At 34.5% G+C, this 21,482-nt stretch overlaps 1 protein-coding gene across 9 annotated transcripts in view; it reads right to left on the bottom strand.

Annotated features, from left to right (window-relative positions):
• LOC140434400 (pseudouridylate synthase RPUSD2-like) overlaps window positions 1-21,482 on the bottom strand; it is a 927,331-nt gene that overhangs the window by 152,545 nt on the left and 753,304 nt on the right. The gene's annotated exons all lie outside the window — the stretch shown is intronic.

The following is a 21,482-nucleotide window of genomic DNA, read 5'->3' as shown; positions in this document are numbered from 1 at the left end:
ACATCAAGAAAATCAATCACCAGCCGGACATTTCGACGGCATTATCTATCCTTATCGATAAACATACAAGTACCACACCTTAAAGAAGCTATACTCTGTAAAGTAGGAGGAGTAAACTCAAAAGACAGATAATGTCACTAGAAAAATAACCAGATTCATCTTCTTTTTTGGTTGACCATTTCGGTCTTCGACGGTAATCCAGTAATGAGTATCTGACTTGAAACTTAATGTCATTGAAATGAAAGGCACTTAATTAAAACAGACTGAAGTGTATCTTTGCAAAAAAGGTTGCTTGAAAAAAGTTTAATATAAAAGCTTTTTACAAAGTTAGTATTTTCTACATCTTCCATTTTATCGCACGTTTTTGTCTTTGTTTTTTAAATTTCATATATTTGTTTAAACTGCTTGATATACAAATCCATGCAGAATTTAATCCGTTAATAAAGACATACAAATTTAATTACATTTTTAATTTTAATAAAATACAAATTCAAATAAATCATAATCACATTAAAATTACACTGGAATTTATTCATCTCCTGAGGAACTTGTGTTACTGTCGGCTTTGCGAATTGAAATTACTAATGGTTGTATTACACTATCCATGATGCCATCTAGTTTACACATTTCTTCTTCTACTTTGAGGATGTGATTAAGTAACACGATTTGGCCAATGTGTTGTAGTGTAACAAAAGTTTTTTATTTCTTGTTGTGTTTTTGAATGCAACTTTATTTTTTACCTGGCCCAAATTATCAGATGTAAAAGTTCTCACCTAACCATCTCCAAATAAAAAGGAATATTTTTTATTTGTAACCATTCTTGCATATCCTTCTTTTTTGATAGTGTTGTCGGAATTTTTACTAATTTTCGGATGTGAAATGATGCTTTAGCCTAGACATTACATTGACAGCGTTTTTTGGTAATTTTTGCAAGATCTTACTAAACCAATTTTCAAAAACAGATGCATTCATTTCTTCTTGGTAATCTTCTTCTTCTTCCCTCAAAAAGGAAAAGTCCTTCATTGACAAAACCTTAAAACTATGAGGCATTTTCCTTTGCCTGATTGTTTTTTCAAACTAGTAGACAATAAATGCCTGTCAACGGTTTTTTATGTCAGTGTCTACCCACAATTTATCTTTGGTGTGACTTTTTTTAGACTTGTCTTCAAGTAACTATAAAATAATAAAATGTATATTTGAATAAAACTCTTTATCTTTAAATTGATTGCCTAACTCAGACACAATAGATACTATTATTTGTGGGTAATCCATAATTACTTACCTAAAATTGATTTGTTTCAAGAATTTATATAATATTGGACACATATTTGAAAGATCTGGGCGGTTGTTAATTTCATCTAAAATTTTATTTAAAGTAGCCATTTCACTCTTGAAAAAGAAGCTGTGTACTATCTGTCGTACAGATCTTTTAACTTTTTCATATGTTGCCAGTGTAGGTCGACCGCCAGATTGTCTCTAGGACATCTTACTGTTTCAGTCTGCTTCTATCTATCTATACAGCCCCTGCTGTCCAATTTTGGGCATAGGCCTCCTCTTCCTTCTTCCACGTCTCTCTATTGTAGGCAGTTTGTATCCAATTTCGGGCCAGCGTGTTTCTTCAAGTCATCTGACCATCGCATTTGTGGCCTTCCTCTTTTCCGTTTGTAACTATATGGTCTCCAGTATATAATCATCTTATTCCTTCTGTCGTCTTTCTGTCTTATGGTATGTCCAGCGAACTTCCACTTAAGTTTGATATCTGTCTTAATACACCGGTCACTTTTGTTTTGTTGCAGATCCAAGTATTTCTTTTCTTGTCCGATAGCCTGATGTTCAGCATTTGCCTTTCCATAGCTCTTTGGGTCTTTGCTATTTTTTCCATGTTTTCCTTTGTAAACGTCCAAGTTTGAGAACCGTTGGTGAGAACAGGAAGTATACATTGGTTGAAGACACTTGTTTTTAAATATTGGGGGTATTTTCTATTTTTTAGTATATAGGAAAGTTTTCCGAAGGATACCCAAGCCAACCGTATCCTTCTCTTTATTTCTCCGGTCTGATTTTCTGTATTTAATTTAATTAGTTGTCCCAAATATACATATTCTTTTACTTGTTCTATAGTTGTTTGTGCAATTGTAATTATTAGTTCTTCTGGTTGGTTGATCATAATTTTCGTTTTATTATAATTCATTTGTAGACCTATTTTTGTTGATTCGCTATTTAATTCATCCATCATATTTTGCAATTCTTCCCTTTTATCTGTTATTAATACAATGTCGTCTGCATATCTTAAGTGATTCAAGTATTGGCCATTTATGTTAATACCCCGTTTTTCCCATTGTAATTTCCTCATAACGTCTTCCAAAGCTTGATTGAATAGTTTGGGTGATATAGTGTCACCCTCGTGGCTCCAAAACTTGCGGCAATGGTTCGGATTGTCATCTGCCGAACTATTCAGATCTGCCGTAAACAAAGTCAGAATAGCCATGTTGATTGCCAACGTTCGGAACGGACAAGGCACATGAAGAAGAAGTTTCACCCTGTCTGACTCCTCGCCGCATCTTAATGGGCTCCGTTTGTTCAACTATTAGTCTGCTTATATTCCTTAATAATTGTTCTATAAGTTTTTGAATTTGCAACAACTTAAATTAGTACATTACTTTAAATTAGTAAGTGTTGATTTTAACAATCACTATTCTGCAACACTAACCTGTTGTCTGTTTTATTTTCGCTACCATGGCTGTTATTTGCATTTTGGGATCGTCAATTTTTATTTGTTTATACATGTTTATAATGTATTGTTTTTCATTTGATGATAAGTGATCCAAATCCACTAGGCGTCTTTTTAGATCTTCTTTTTTAAGTTCCATCTTCTATCGAAGGTTGGAAATCATCATGGCTATGCGGACTCTGTTGACTGCCGCTCTAAAAAGTTCTGCACTACTGCATTCAAACCATTCCCTTAAGTTTTTAATCCAGGATGGCTATTTTTAGATGGAGAAGGGCAATTATGACTGGTATTTGACATTGAATTCATATTTTTAGCTTAGTAACACTAATACGTCGCTAAGGAGTTCTAAAACGAACTGTTTTTTTATATAAATGCAGACTAAAATTCTAAAAATTAAAGGGATAACGCAAAAAAGACAAATATCGCCGATATAACTTAAGTATCCTATTAATTTTAAATGGTAACAGTGTCAAAATTTCATAATTTAGTGGAGTAAACTTGTCTGCGGTTGGACCAATTACAAACAAGCATTACGGCAGGGTAAATTTTAGTTATTTCTCCTATTAGTTTAAAAACGAGATACAGAGAAGTCTGAAGAAAGAATCTCCCATCGGGAAGATCCCTCCTAATATTATCCAAGCAAGAGTAAGTTGGCATTTGTATGTATAGGTATTCTTATATTAAAATGTAGTTTAATCTTTTATTTTATAAGCTTTTCTTTGCATGTAGTAGATACGTGCTCAACTATTATATTTTCTAAATATAAATTTTTAATACGCCCATAAGTATTTAAAATGTGTAATAAATCAAACTTAATTACACCCCAAAGTTCAATGTGTAACAAAAATTACTTTCTAATATTACTAAAAGTCATTTTAAATGCAAGACGGCCATTACGAAGAAGGAAATAAAAATTACAATGTACTAAAAATTTATTTCAAGGCTGTTTATAGCTTCTCTCCGTCCAATATTATTTATGTGCCATCAATAACATTCTATTTTATTTCCAGTTACTACTTTTAACATCAAATGCGAATAGATAAATTTTCCGAGTATCTTTTGTGCTTTAGTGTCGGCAATAATACCCAGCAACAGCAACAACAATTGTGTTTATTCGAGTTGGAGCTAACGTGAACAGAGATTTCTATTTTACGAACAGAATCACTAGTGATTAATAAACCCGTGAGTCAAAAAAAAAACATTTCAATGTGTATAGAAAAGCATTTTATAGAGCATATATGCTAGTCAAATATTCAAACAAGATTAAAATTTAAAATTGGAAACTATCTAAAAATTTCTTCTGTATAGTAGAAAATCGGCAAAATCAATTCAATACAAAATCTTTATATGTAATGTGTGTCCCAAAATTTAGGCAAGATTTGAATTATATAAAAAATACTGTTTCTTCTTAGAAGGGTTATGTATGGAATAGCACATCAGATAAATGCTCTCCACTGCTTTGCTAGCACATACTCACTAGAGATTGCAATTGATGGATCTAGCATGCAGCAATCCAGCTGGATACAGTGTTTTTTTTAACTGCTGATCCGCAAACGTGTCAAATTCGAAATAAGTTACTTCATGTCTTCATTAGCCTCTTTATTCAAAGCCGTGAGTTGGCAACTTGCCATTCTATCGCGCTAGAAGGTAGGAAGTGCGATTGAACTGCAACATCGCGTCGGCCTCTCTCTCGACTACACCCATTGACTCTTAGACCTCTGATTACCAGATATGTATAAAAGTAAAACAAAGACGTGCCGTGGAGAATTTGTTTAGTACAAAACAAAAGGTAGCTGCAATAAAATGGTTGGATAATAAATTAGTCAACATCTTGAGCGACTGTTTCTCTCCACGAGATACAGATTTTGTCAATCGTAAAAATAAAGATGGCTCCATAACAAATGTGTCATGACCTAAAGCTGTACGCTTTTATAATCAGATATTGGGCGGTGTCCATTATCTGATTCAGTAGATCTGCATCAACTGCAAGCTTCCATTATACAGAACACCCTGTTTTAAGAAATTCCATGGTCAATGAGATGTATTTACTCGTTTATGCATACATATTGTGTATTTTATAAGTTCTAAATAAAGTAAAATTATTTTGAAATGTTCCATTTTTTGAATTTACATTTTTCGCGTATGGGCGGGCACGGGAAAGTATTGTTACCACCACGCTAATTAAATTTGGGGAGGGGCAATTTTTTTTTTGATACTATGAATTAATAGGGGTAGTTATATAATTGTTAACCAGTCAAAGAAAATTATTTAAAACCATTTAATTTGCTCACGCCCACGAAAGGAATAAACGTACCTGATGGATTTTTTAATCCAGTTAGCAAACCATCCGAAAAGGCTTGCCTTGAAGAAACAATAGACTTATCGACCCAAACTTTGGATTTTGTATATCCAGCATTAATCCATGTATCGTCTAGGTAGTAATAGACTTGTAGTAATGTACAATAATTTAAACAGGTTGTATAAAATATTAAATTGCTTTAATTTACTAAATATTTGTTTCGGTATCAACTTTAACAACTTTTATCACCCAAATACGGTCGCTACTTTCGTCATTCAGTATGTTCTTTCTTTTCCTTTTAGTTAAAATCTGTAGCCACCGAAATTATGTCATTTAATGTTAAGTTCAAATCATATTTTATACGTAAATTAAAGGTTCTTAAACCGTTTTGTTCTTCCAATTACCACCTCGCAATCTGTACACGTGGAAATCCCCTCAAGACAGATCCGGGAGAATTATTAGGAATCAAATAGACTACATTGTAGTAAATAAAAGATTCCGAAACAGCTTTACATCTGTGAAGACTTATTATGCAGCAGACTTAGAGACAGACCACGTTCCACTGGTGGGAGTATTTCGAGTAAAACTCAAAACAGTGCAGAAAAGGAAAGCACAATCATATGACCTACGTATGCTGAAAGACCTTGATACGAGGATGAGAGTCCAAGCCACGTTAAACGAGCAAGTGACTGCAATTAGAGACGAATCGAACGAAGAACAAACGATCAAACATATTACAGAAATAGTGCAAAATATAAAGGATAAACACTTAAAGACAGATAGATTAATGAAGAAAACATCATGGATGACAGATGAGATCCTGAAACTAATGGACGAGAGAAGAGAAGCCAAAAATGACACAGACAAATAAAACCATAAATATATTGATAAGAGCGAAAATCAGAGAAGCGAAAGAAAAAGAAGCAAGGAAAAGATGCGAAGATATTGAAACTCTGCAGTTAAAATACGATAGTCACAATGTACATAGGAAAGTTAAAGAACTCACAGGGGGACTAAGACGAAGGCAGAAAGGAAATATAACTGATTCTAACGAAAACATCATCTTGGACAAACAGAGTAAAATAAGAACGTGGAAAGAATATCTAGAAAAACTATTTGAAGACCAAAGAGATACCTAACACCTTTGTGCTAGAAGAGGTAAATGATGGACCAAGAATATTACAGCAGGAAGTTTACTCCGCAATAACACAGTTAAAGGATGGCAAAGCGGCAGGTCCTGATAATATACAAGCAGAACTACTCAAACTAATGGACAACGAATCAATAGCAATAATCGCAAAGATATTCAACAACATATACAACTCTGGAGAAATACCAACAGAATGGCTAAAATCTGAGTTTATTGCACTTCCAAAAAAAACAGGAGCCAAAAAATGCGAAGATTACAGTACTATAAGCCTCATGAGTCATCTCCTAAAATTGTTCCTAAAGATAATTCATAAGAGAATCTACAAGCTGTGTGAAAGTCAAATTTCCCCCAACCAGTTCGGGTTCACAAATGCTGTTGGTACTAGAGAGGCTTTGTTCTCAGTAAAAGTCTCATTCCAGAGATGCAGAGACGTCAACTGCGACGTATACCCATGTCTGGTTGAATACGAGAAAGCGTTTGATCGAGTACAGCACGCCAAGATGATGCAAATACTAAAAGAAACAGGAATTAACAACCAAGATCTGAAAATAATTACAAGTCTCTACTGGAATCAGACAGCAAATCTCAGAGTTGAAGAAGAACACACTGACTATATGAAAATCATACGTGGAGTGAGGCAAGGCTGTATTTTGTCTCCTCTAATCTTCAATCTGTACTCTGAAAGAATATTTATCGAAGCTTTGCACGAAACTGAAAAAGGTATTCTACTAAATGGTTACCGGCTAAACAACATCAGATATGCAGATGACACCATAGTATTTGCGGACAACTTAGAAGACCTACAAGTTCTTATAAAAACAAAATCACGTATTACAGTCAACAATATGGACTTAATATAAACTTTAAGAAGACAAAGCTTATGATAATTAGCAAGAAAAGAATAACAGAAGGTCAACTCTACGTCAACCAATCCCATGTAGAAAGATTGACGCACTACAACTACCTCGGCACCATAATAAATGAAGAATGAACCAACAACCAGGAGATTAGAGCACGCATCGGAAAAGCTAGATCCACCTTCAATCGGATGGGGGCCTTCTTCAAGTGTCACAACCTCTCTCTTGATACAAAAGTAAGAATGCTGCGATGCTACGTCTTCTCTGTCCTTTTTTATGGTGTTGAATCGTGGACCTTGGACGAAGATATGTGCAGAAAACTGGAAGCATTTGAGATGTGGCTATATCGGAGACTGCTTAAGATCCTATGGACTGAGCGAGTCACAAATGAGGAGGTCCTCAGAAGAATGAATAAGAACCGAGAGGTACTGACCACCATCAAATCTCGAAAGTTACAGTTCTTCGGACATATTATGCGAAATGAATCCAGATATGCTCTCCTTCAAGCCATCCTGCAAGGAAAAATATTTGGAAAACGAAAAAAAGATAGGCACATCAAGAAGAAGAAACCGTTTTGTAAGTGGCCTTTTCCAAGTATCATTGATGATGGACTGTTGGATAGAAAACGTTTTAAAAAATCTTTGTAATCCTTATGTATATTTTCATTATAAATTTAATATACCAATTACACCAGAAGTTTTAAACTTCCTTGTAGGTTTTCTCTTAATTATATTTATTTATGATTGTTAAAATATTGAGGATAAGAAAATGCAGATTTTCCTTTATAAATAGAAATACGCAAAAAATCCGTAACGCTAAAAATAAGCTGATTTTCCATCGTTAGGATTTATCTGATTCTGTGGATTTTAAAGAAAAACGTATTCCGAAGAGACGATTTTCATTTCTGCACTCTCACATTCTGATGTTAAAAAATGCGAAATGACTTTTTATATACGAAAAAAGGTCTCTTTGTTGTGCTCGTGAAATTGATTTTTAGGCGAGACGGATTCTGGCTAAAAAAAAATATTTTTCATCCAAATTATGTGCGTAATAGTGCGTTTGATAACGAAACTTTCCGTATTTGATTTATAACGCACAAACGAGAGAACTTTACCATTATTAAAAAGGGTGAGGTGCCAGACATATTGATTAAATGAAAACCATTAGAATGGCTACATCAATGTTTTGAAATAAAAGACGTATTTTAGCTTTCACATCAATTCACACAGTGATAATATAAGTACTTGAGGATTTATTATTATATAGCAAAATCAGTAAATTATTGTATACTATAGCAATTAATACTTTACTTAAATATTAATGCTTTTTTTTTCTAAAACTCTATGCAAAAACATAGAAATAGATTCCTACTGGACCAGAATAAAGGAAGACATTGAAGCAGCAGCGAAAGATTAACTAGGAATAGAAATTTGTGCCCGTAAAAATCATTGGTTTGACGATTAATCCAAGAATGCAACAACAAAAAAATGAAGCCTACAGAAAGATGCTTACCCAACGAACTAGAACAACTGTAGAAAATTACCAGACAAAGAAAAGAGAAGAAAAGAGGATACACAAAAGAAATCAACGAAACCACTTAAATAAGGAACTTAAATATATAGAAAACCTCAATAGAGAGAAAGAATTCAGAGCATTCTATAAGAAAGTTAACAATAACAGAAAAGAAATCAAGGCAACCACAAGACAATGCAGAAGTCAAAATGGCGACCTATTAACAACAAGGAAAGATGTATTGAATAGATGGGTAGAATACTTTAACCAGACACTTAATATAGAGGAAGAAAAAGAAAACCTGGAAGGCGAAAGATATGAGGTAAGGAGGACAGACGAGAGGGAAGAGAAACCACCAACGATTCTTGAAGTTAAAGATGCAGTTGAAAAACTAGCCAGAAACAAATCACCCGGAATAGATAATCTCCCAGCTGAACTATATAAAGAAGGTGGCCACGATACCATAATGGCATAACAGCAGCTAATAAAAGAAATATGGACAGAGAAATCCCTCCCCAATGATTGGAATACTTTACACCGTAGACAAAAAAGGAGATACCTTTGAGTGCTCTAACCACAGAGGAATTACCCTTCTAAATGCAGCGTATCAAATATTTTCCACAGTACTATTTCACCGTATGGCACCATACGCAGAACGGATAGTAGGAAAATACCAGGCTGGTTTCAGAGGTGGTAATTCATCAGATTGCAACCCTGAAACAAATTTTAGAAAAAACACTGGAATATGGCATTGATACTCATCACATATTTTTAGACTACAAAGCAACCTACGACTTTGTGAATAGAAGAGAAATGCTCAAGACAATGAAAGAGCTAAGAAGACCAAATCAGTTGGTAAATTTGGCAAAATTAACTCTAAAAAAAGTTGAATGTAGAGTACGACTTAAGGGGAACTGTCTGAACATTTTAAAACAAATAATGAGCTGCCCAGGGAGACCCTCTCTCCTGTATACTATTAAATCTGGCTCTGGAAAAAGAAATACGTATGCCAGAAATCATGATATCAATATTGTTGGAAGAAAGGAAAATGCTGTACGAAAATAGTATGTAGCATTACAAGAATCAGCTACAAAAATGGGTTTAATAATAAACACCAACAAAACGAAAAGTATATGAAAATCAGCACGCAACCACAAATCCTACGACCACTTGTTAGCAGTAAAGCAGCGAACGAATTTGTATACCTGAGAGCGCTCCTTAACACTGAAAATAGTACTACCGCAAAGATAAATCGCAGAATTTGCACGGACAACAGAGGCTATTTTATGCTCAATCTCCTAATTAAACCCACAATTATATCGAGAAATACAAAAATAAAACTTTACAAAACAATAATACGCCCAGTCCTAACACATGGTTCAGAGACCTGGACTCTAACAAAAAGTAATGAAAACATGTTAGGATGTTTCGAAAGAAAAGTACTAAAGCGAATCTATAGAGCAGTGAATGACAATAGAGTGTGGTGAAGACGATACAACTTCGAACTTTATAGAATATATCAGGAATTAGATATCGTAAAACATATTAAGATAGGACGTCTGTGGTGGATAAGGCATGTGATGCGAATGGAACAAAATGACCCAGCTATAAACACGTTCCTTGGTAGAATCTTTAGTCAGAGAGGAAGAAGAAGACCCAGAACAAGGTTCCTTAATAACATCGATGAAGACGTGAGAAATATGGGAATACGTGCTTGTCGGAGAAAGGCGATGAGAAGAGAGAAATTCTTGAGGAGGCTAGGACCCACACGGGTTGTAAAGCCAGAACGATGATAATAATTTGCATCTAATAATAAAAAGTATGGCTTGTTGGCATGCCCTGTTATATTATGTATAAAGTAGACGGATTCCTAATTCCTTGCTCAGAAGTGATTGTCTAGAGACAGTCGACAGATAAATTCGTGTCTACACACGATACATTTTTGGAACAAAATCGTAGAACAATGAAAGACATGGGACAATATTTAAGACAAATGTTCCACAATATTTGATCGTGTGGGCGGTTTGCAAGACAACGACTCCAGGTATTCTTTGTGAGAAGTGGAGACACCCCTCAATGTTGTATTCTTCTATTGTTACATTTTGTAGGTGTCTTATTTTGGCGTTTTTTCATTTTATGCATATATTTTGTTTTAACGTTAACATCATCTGCAAACGCTAGTATTTGCACACTTTTATTAATCATTGTTCCTCGAGTATTGACTGTTGTGTCTCTTATTATATTCTTGAACATGATGTTAAACAAGATACATTATACGGCGCGGCGTCTACCTGGCATAGACTCTGTTTCACATCTATTCTTTCCATTAATTCGTTTTGTATGCGGATTGCACTTTCTACTTTTAGAGTTTCTTTGATCAATACCATTAGTTGTGTTGGTATATTAAATTCTTTAATTGTTTTTATTAAGAACTCTCGGTTTATATTGTCATATGCGTTTTCGAAGTCTATGAAGAGATGTTGTGTGTCGTGTGCCAGGTAGCTCTTTTAGGCAGGAGACTCAGTAAAACTCAGGTTTAATTTAAATAAAAATATATTTGAAATAAATAACAAAATAAAATTATATCCTACTTAGATATTATGTACAGAATTATTTAAACATTAATCCTAGTGACAGCTGTATGGAAGACTCGATGACTCACTGGTTCATACCTGCGAAAAATAAAATATAATTACTGTCATAAAAATCCAAACCAAAATACTGTGCGTTAATACACATTCGCTAACGTAAAGGAATGGTCTGGGTTAGAGGTGGACGGATCGATCAACAGTCAATCTGGCAAGAAGCGGGAAGTGACTAATCAACACTTAGACATGGAAGAGATCTGTCTCAGATCAACACTTTAAGGCCAGTAAGGAACTGCCACTAGAGCAACACTCTAGCAGAAGCGGTTGACCTTCAGTCAACATCCTGGGGCCAGTGGAGTTGTTCTCAGATCAACACTCTGATACAACTTCGGACGGTTAGCCTTCAGTCAATACCCAAAGGCTCGGTGAAGTTCCTACCAGATCAGCACTCTGACGGAACTTGATTCTCTTTTGTGGCGTACGCTGTTTTATACCGTTGTTGGCCTTCCATCTCCTCTAGCGCGCATCGACGAAGATGGAACTTAGCGGTGGGAGTGCGTGTGAACGAAGAGATGGCAATGCACATCTTCTAAATGTGCCTATCTTCTAGAGATGTTGGCGACCACATTGACCCATCTTATTCTATTCACAGCAGCTCGAAATAGATCAATGTTACTTGTGTGGTGTATATAGGAGACCGTCAACATACGTCAGTAGCACCACATTTCAAATGCCTCCAATCGTTTTATGGCATCTTCTGGAAAGCTTCAGCTTTCTACTCCATAGAGGAGGACACTAAAGACGTAACATCTAAGAATTCTTATGCGTATATTGATACTTAAAGATAAGTTGCAGAGAATCTTCCTAAGACTGTTGAAACAGCTTTTTCAATACGAGTTTTTATTTCGTAGCTGTGATCCCAAGTATCCTTAATATTGCAGCCCAAATAGCATATTTTTTCCACTCTTTCTAACGGTGTATCGCCTAGTGTAATTTGGGCGTTTATGTTGAAGTTCATAATAATGATCATCATTTTTGTCTTCTTGCAATTTAGTTATAGGCCGTATTTGTTACATGCTTCTACAACGTTATCAATCATCCTTTGAAGCCCCTGCGCACTATCTGCCAGCAACACTGTATCATCTGCATATCTAATATTGTTTATAAGTTGGCCATTAACAGCAATCCCATCTTCTGATTCGTCCAAGGCCTCTCTAAAGATGTTTTCAGAGTGTATGTTAAATAATGCCAGTGACAATATGCAACTCTGTCTAACTCTTTTTTCGACTGTGAAGATCTCAGACAGTTCTTTTCTAATCGTACTGTTGCTTTTTGTTGGAGATAAGTTTGAGATCAGTTTTATATCCTTACCATCTAATCCTGATGTTTTTAGGATATCGATTAGTTTCCCACGTGGGACTTTATCAAATGCCTTCTCGAAATCAATGAAACATGCATACACATCGCAGTTGACATCCATGGCTCTCTGTATTAGAACTTGCAAACTAAAATGTGTTTCCCTCGTTCCGAGACATTGGACATTATTTTGTATTCTGCGTCCAACAGCAGGATTCCACGGTAGTTTACATATTCTAAGTGATCCTTTTTACGTAATGGTACTCTACTCCGTTTAACTGCCTATTGAACCACATCTTTGTTATCAGGTTCTGTATTGTTTTTAGTTCTACATCTCCTTCTTCCTTCAGTAGCTCCGATGCTATTTGGTCCGACCCGGTGATTTATTGTTCCTTAATTTGTCTATTGCTCTAATGTCGGCTATTGTTGGTGTACTTTTTTCTCTGTTGTCCGCTTGGTTAAATGGTACTCCATTGGTAATCAGGGTTTGCCTCCCTTATATCTCTCTCAAGCTTTTCCTCAAAATGGTCTGTTTATCTTCTTAGTATTTCTTGCTGTTCTGTCAATATTTTTCTCTCCTTATCTCTAAACATTGTGTTGACAGCTCATTTTTATATGTTAAACGATATATTTATATAAAACTTAGAAATAAATAGGAATAACCGTTGCAGATTTCGAATGTTTGTTAAAGATAGTAACTAAAATCCCTAATATAACTAATAGTCATTTTAACACTTAACCGGAGATGTGCCGTCTGACAGACTGTAGTATAAACATATTCTAAGAATTATTGTAAAATACTCTTCCACCGGCATCACGCTTCATCTATTCCTAATACTACTGTTTACGTAACAGAAATATGCACTCCGGATAATAGCACTTTAATAATGAGCAATCGTTAGAAATCTCATATATATTCGGAATTCCTAAAAGAGAAATTAATTCTTGATATTCTATTATATATAGTATTATTAAGTATTAAATCAATTTGAACAAATACGGCTCCGAATGTAATTACACAATATATGCCTTTGTCTGAGTAAAACACCTCCATGATAAACTTCGTGAATCACATGAAGTTGCCGCATGTCTAATCCAACAAGTTCTTGAATACTTGACTAATTTCTAACCGCATACACTCCAACTCAAAATAACCTTTTCGACAAAGGGAAAGGGTACGACATAAGCCTCTTCTATCAGCGTACACTGTATATAATTACATAGATCGAATGTTGCCAGTCGGAATTATCTGGCTACCGCAATAAAACGCGTCGGCACGCGATAATGCGACGTTTCGAGTCCTATCCCCAAGTTACAGTTTGTTTATGAGCTAGTGATCAAAGCCCCGATTACCGATTTATAATGTTTAACCCTTTGGGATGGGCGTGTTAGGGTGGTAGAGATCCCTGCGGAGAATTCTCCCATCTGATCCTCCTATTCGATATACTAAACTAAAGGAGAACGTGTAAGAGTGTACACCAAGAAAAAAAGAAATTTCAATACTCATTTTAGAAGTGAGTAATAAAAAATGTTTTAATCACAGGTCATCTTTAACGTCTGGTTACTCCAAAAAACGTGTTTTTTTAAATCAATTTAATTTATAGTACCAAAGATATTTCAAAATTAAATTTTTTATAGGTAAAAGTGCATACATTAAACTTACATACTTAATTTTTTTTTCAAAATGGCAGCTCTGAAAATGGCTGCCCAAACTCGTCCAATTTGTTGGTATCATTTCTTGGAAACGAATCATTTGAAAGCAGAAAACAAAATGGTTTCATATTCTGTATCGAAGTTGCTACGGTGAATATCACAATGAAACATTTTCACCAAAAAAAAAAAATCATGGCGGACTTTTAAAATTTTTGACCCTTTTTTGCACTTTTAATTGTTTATAACTTTTTTAAATAACAATGAATATTTTTGGTTGTAGTACCGACCATAGAGAGGTATCTGAAGAGTAAAATGCCGTCTGGTTCATGTTGATAAATGCAATAGTTTCGAAATACGACTGACATTTAGTTGAAAAAACGTGGTTTTGAGAAAAGCTGATTACAGTAAACAGCTGCCGTCACCAGGGGCGCTTGAGTGACCAGATTTACCGCTTGACTCTCCGCTTCGCTACCTACTTCAAAGTCGTGGGGCCTTCGGGACCAATCTTATATACTAAAAGGCTAAGCCCTTTTCTTGTGCGCAATACTCCTCCTAAACGGTGATAGATAGGAGAATAATTTTTTCGAATAATTAAACAGATTGTTGAGTAGATTCCCCCTAAGGTTTAAAATTTAAAAAAATCGAACCGGTTTAAAAATGGCGGCCATAAAATGAATTTTTCCTATAGTAAAGTATAGGAATTCAATATTATACACAATGCAACAACGCGTCAATTCTCGAATGCTGGAATGCACCAACAAGTGTTTCCACTTAAGGAATAACGATAATGACCACTCAAAATTCGGGTTCCTCCTGTCTCCGATTTTAATTTATGGGGTCTGTTTTACACTATCTGATGAGTTGGTATTTTTTTATTTTTATGTTTAGTTAGAAAGTATTCTGTTTCCAACAAGTGCAGCGTGTGTGAGGTGTTGTGATTGATATTTAGAGATTTAGACTACGTTTTGAGTTTAATACTTGAAGAATTAAATAATGAGGTAAGCATTACTTTGTTTTTAATTTATTAGTTAGAAATATATTATTAATTTTGTTGGGATTAAGTCACAATTTTACTTTAAATTAGGTTTATTTTAAATAAATAAATAAAAAATAAACTTATTATAAAGTAAAATTGTGGCGTATTCTCAAAAAAGTGGAACAGTAGGCGGTAGTGTAGACTAGCGCGGAGCATCATACTGTTTTCTGTATTTTTTAAATTGAAATAATATTTAAATATAAATTTAGTCAGTTAGTTAGTTAGAGTTCTCAAACCGACTTCTTTTTCTTAAACGTGGCATTTTACAATCTAAAATATGCAAAAAAAGTTACTTCCGGTTTTACTTCCGTTTTTTATTTAAGAGGGGCGGAGTCTAACAACCATATTGTTTCCGTTTCCTAATGTAAATCTTCCTAAAAATCCTAAAAAACTAATGTATCGATTTTCAATTTAAAAAAATTGGCGTCGATACAGTTTATTTTTAGGATTTTTGGAACATTTACACCAGACGACGGAAACGATGGATCGTTAGACTCCGCCCCTCTTAAATATCAGCAAAACTTACATCAAAACTCGATGTCGAGTTGGTCCGCTAGTTGTATACTATTTGTAAGAATATTTTCAAGTAACTTTTGAAAAAAGTAATATGTGATAACGAAAAGAAGCAACTGCATGCAGATCGTTCAATTACAGGGGTAAACACTATCTGGGAACTGTTTGAGAATCACAAAACAGAGCAACCTAGCAACGGATTGTTGTTATTTATATTAAAAATGACCTTTGATCTTGATATGATGATTTTTTTTATCTATTTCGCGATTCGTAAATGCGTCAATGTTTTTCCATCGCATCAAAAACTAAATTAAAACGAATTTTACAAAAAGTTTGTAAACATTTAAATAAATATATTTCATTTTATTTACGTTATAAACCCTATTTACACAGAAAATGCAATTGCATCACCACGTTATACAACCCTTAGAATGCTGTCAAGTGTTGAAATTTCTTTCTTAAAATAAAAACCATGCACTTTCCGTCTTATTATATTTCGCATACCGTAATCAATGTCAAGGTATACTTCCTTTGATTTTTTAAGAATTGCTACATTTCCATTTTCCTCTCACTAAGAAGCCTGTAAACAGTAGTTTCCTGACTTCTGTCATATAGGCACTTGTTGAGACTATAGTTCTAACTCTATACGCCTGACACGGGCCAGCAATAATTTCAATGGAAATCTAAAATATTCGTCTTTTGATGACTCCGTAATACTTAAAAAGGCAATAGTGCGATATATATATATATATATATATATATATATATATATATATATATATATATATATATATATATATATATACATATATCATTCCAATTGACAACGAATATTCAATTTTTCACATGCGAAAAACACTACTATATTTTTCGATATATCAAATCCTAAATTACCAACCTCAATAGCAAAATCATCACTTTATCCAACCCTTAATAAATAATAATTCCTATCCTGACTCCACTCTCGAGTAATACAGACATTCTTGGATAATGCAAACGAGAAATCTCCCTCCCTCTCTCTCTCTCTCTCTCTCTCTCTCTCTCTCTCTCTCTCTCTCTCTCTCTCTCTCGACTGTTGGCTCCCGGAGACAACAGACACGTTTTTCGCATCTATCTTTGATTTTTGTTCCCGTATAGAATAGACGTTGTTTATCACCTCTCTTAATTTGGTTCCCACAAAAGATAGACGCTCTTGTATCCTCTCTTAGTGAACGACTACTCACAAAGAAACACCGTTAATCCGCTAAAGACAATTAAAACTCGTTCGAGAAACAACCGCGTGTGGATACCGCGAATGAAAATCTGCTATACGATAACCGCAACCTACTTATATAAATACCGCGAGTGTATATAACAGTAATATTGGTAAGCTTTTTTTTTAAGAAAATTTAGCTAGTGTCTGCATAACATTTAATTACCTCTCCTAATTATTTTGAACCACACCCTACAATATAGACCTAAAACTGCTAAATTATTTTAATAATTTAGCATATGCATTAATCGTATACCGACTAAAGTCTAATTCACGCTCCCAAACATACCAGTTCCAATCATCGTAAAAACAAAACTTACGGCGAATTTAGGGCTGCCCTGTATTGTATGAAACTCTACCTGTAGACAGCATTTAATTGTGACAGTGACAAAATTACTTGCTCTAACGAAAATTCGTTCTTAAAGGAGAAAAATTTGTTAACATATGTTTTATTAAAAAATGATTATCCTTTATCATTTATAAATAAGGAATTTTCAAGAATCAACTGAATGTGGGACAGAACAACTTAGAACGAGATCCTCCAGCATACACAAGGAATAATATGAGGAAAATAACAATACCATACATAAAAGGATTATCAAAAAAACTTATAAAGATAGGAAATAAATTCAACATTTCAACAACATTCAAAACAACAAACACATTGAGATCTGTTTTATTTAAAACTAAATCTAACAAAAAATAACAAAGAATTGTATTTATGAAATACCTTGTGAATGCGATCATTTTTATTTAGGCGAAACTACAAGACCATTAAATGTTAGAATAAGTAAACATCAATTTTACATTAAAAATAGAGAATTTAATATATCTCAAATATGTAAACACGCATTAGAAAATGAACATAGGGTTCAATGGAACAATTACTTAATGTTTTATGGAACGATTTTATTAATCATTAATGTTTTGTATTTTGAGAATGATTTCCAAAGTGGAAATCGAAACTTAAAAAATAAACTTAGTTTAAACTTAAATTGTGGCTTATTCTCAATAAAAATAGTGATTGCATTAAGATGCCACAAGAAAATATCTTCAGAAGAATAAGGAGATAAGTAAGGAAAAAGCATAATTAAACAGGTACACCGGAACTTGATGTTGAACTTTTAAATCCTATATAGAAATAGCAGCAACACTTCCCTTATATTGAATTTAATGAACTTTTTTCGAGTGTAGACGATCAGCCGATGTGGTATGACGCTGATTGCATCCATTGATAGTGTCATATTCCAGGACTCAGGAGCAATCGTTTCGGTTCGATGATTTTGGGGTCAAAGTCACGTTCTTCGATAATAGTGAGGTAAAACGCGTTAAATTTGAGGCTGCTTGAAATCAGTTAGGTTTGTCTCGCATTCGGAAAGTATCCTGTTAGCAAGTAGAATTCAGTTAATTCAGCTTTATTGAAATTTATATAATTAAAATACAAGACATACAACGTCAAAGAATTTAATATTGATAAAGTCAGTTGAAGCTAATATAAATTATACGATTTTATTTGTTTGAAAGTGGAAATTGTTGGAAACGTTATCGACATAGGCCCAAACTAACTCTTCTCCAATCCCATATACAGAACCATGAAAGAATCGTAATTGAATTAGCCCTTGAATACGCCTTCCATCTATTAGATGTTTAGTAACTTCCACATAACGCATTCAAAATATAACCGACTTGTTTACAAATAGATTACCACGTAAACAAGAAGTGTAAAAAATAACAGGAAATCTTCCGCATTAGTGTGCGCTCATAACGAGGCGCCGACCCTCGCTCGGACCATAGCATCGCACCATAATCGCTCGGTAAATAAAATAAATGTATTATTTTAAATGCCAGCGTTCACTGTCAATGCCTTTTGGGTACGTTCTTAACTGTATTTTACTATGTTCATATGCCGAGTGGCCACCAAAACGTATATTTAAACGTTGAATATAAAAAATCACAGAATGCTTAGTATTGGTTCAGTATAATAACGTTTTTTGCTTTGTTCTACCAGGTTCTACTTTTGCCACCAAGAGAAAATGCTAGTCAAATCTCACCTCAGTCTAAGCAATACTTAAATATATTTAAGCAATTTATAATTTGTAGACAACGAAAATGATCAGAATGAGACAATATATTATACCGCGGAGCTGCACATCGAAAATCCGAGTTATGATGAAGTAGTTCAGATAATAAATAAACTAAAAAACAATAAAGCACCAGGAACGGACGGAATTTCGGCAGAATTATTAAAGCATGGAGGATCCGAACTCTGGGAAAGAATCCATTACCTAATAACATTAATATGGACGAAGGAGCAAATGCCAGAGGAATGGACAGTTGGTCTCATACAGCCAATATATAAAAAAGGAGATAAGAGGGAATGCCAGAATTATAGGCCAATTACATTGCTAAATGTAATATACAAAATTCCTTCTGGTATAATCTACAATAGATTATTAGAATACTCCGAAAATATAATTGGTGATTATCAAAATGGATTCAGACCAAATAGAGCCACTACAGATAACATATTCATACTAAGAACGATACAAGAAAAAGCTTATGAATACGACATAGACCTATATAATATGTATATAGACTTTAAACAAGCTTTTGATAGTGTGAATAGAGACAGAATGCTGGAAGACCTTTGTAATCTAGGTATACCTAAGAAATACATCAGCCTCATAAAAATGACGTTGCAGGGTTCAAAAGCCGCAGTCAGAGTAGATGGAGAACTGACTCCCCTATTTAACATTAACATGGGAGTAAGACAGGGAGATGCCCTATCAACCATGCTATTCAACCTAGTTCTTGAGGCAGTCATCAGAAAAACCAATATAACCGGCCATATAAACACCAAATCAGTACAGAACACTGATTAGACCCGTAGTAACCTATGGATGTGAAACTTGGGTAATAACGAAAAAAGATGAAGCCCAACTCAGGACATTCGAGAGAAAAATACTGAGGAAAGTATATGGCCCGGTACAAGAGGAAGATGGCACATGGAGAATCAGGAGAAACGACGAGGTTAATGAGTTAAATGAAGGTTATGACATTGTAAGATTTGTGAAAAGTCAAAGACTGTCATGGCTGGGACATGTGCAAAGACAAAACGATGCAAAAACAACAAAGAAAATGTTACAATGGAAGCCCATAGGAAGGCGAAAAAAAGGAAGGCCCAGAACGAGATGGTTGGATGACGTGGAAGACGACCTGAAAACAATGAACATAAGACAATGGAGAAGAAGGGCACAAGAGAGATCTGAATGGAAGGACATAGCCAGACAGGCAAAGATCCATCCAGGGTTATGATGCCAAAAGAAGAAGAATTTATAATTTGTAAAGTACATAAATTGTCAATTTTAGAATGTGAAAACATGCCACAGTCAAAAATGAAGAAAGTTTATTGTAGTAATTTTTTTTCAATCTCAGTTTTAAAGATAATTGTTTCTCTTATGACAGACTGAATACATAATGTAGAGTATATAAGGCCAATCTGTTGGCATCTGACATCATTTCTAATTAATTCCAATATTAAGATATAAGATATTTTTCTTTACATTACAGTTCGACCGACAATGACTTTTACTGCCGCTACACGATCCCAGATCACTTCCGTCTGAAGAAACTGTAAGGACATCAACCCTCATCTCTTTTCGATGCATTCTAATACCCACCTGTTTTTGGCCGATGATCCTGTCTTTGGATGTCGTCGAACTACACTGACCGGCAAAAGTGGCCACCCTATAAATTTATGAAAATAAAAATTCATTGGTAGTTTTATGTACTGTTTCATATTGTACACTCAACATATTTCATTTTTAAAACAAAAAATGGCCATTACTGCTTGATTCCTTAGCATAATTTATTTAATTAGAAGGCTACAAAAGAAAATAGTGTAATATCAAAACGAATTACAAACAATAAAAATTGTGATTGAACTTAAACAAACTGTCCAATATCAGATATTATGGCATAAAACATCAATAACCATTTGCATACGATTTGGAAGAGAAAGGAAAAAATTTTGAATAAAAACTTGAGGAATTCGTTCATATTCTTCACGAAGCATGTTTTGAAGTCTGCAGGACTTTCTGGCTGGCCTGGTTGACTTCTAACTCTACGATGAAGTTCGTCCCAAAGATGTTCAATGATATTCAGATCAGGGTTGCAGACGCCACTCTGGAGTATTAATTCCTACTTCCCCCAAGTAAATTTGTCACGATTCTTGCAGTATACCGCCGTGCATTATCATGCATTAAGACGAAATTGTCCCCAATAAATGGATCAAATGAAACTACTGCTTCCGCTAAAACATCCTCTATATACCGGTGAATATTCAGGGGGCATTGATGAAAATAAGTTCAGTTCGAACTGCAAATGAGAGAGATTCCAGCCCATATCATAACACCACTACCGCCAAACTTTCTTCTCTGGGACATACAAGCTTGTGCATGTCTTCCATTTCTCCATCACCAAACCCTCTTTCGGCCATCACCAGACTTCAAACAGAACCGCGATTCATCAGTAAAGAG

Source organism: Diabrotica undecimpunctata, chromosome 2 (genome assembly GCF_040954645.1).
Source record: "Diabrotica undecimpunctata isolate CICGRU chromosome 2, icDiaUnde3, whole genome shotgun sequence".
Classification (NCBI taxonomy): domain Eukaryota; kingdom Metazoa; phylum Arthropoda; class Insecta; order Coleoptera; family Chrysomelidae; genus Diabrotica; species Diabrotica undecimpunctata.
The sequence above is the reverse complement of the archived record's forward strand: the minus strand, read 5'-3'. Positions and strand labels throughout refer to the sequence as shown.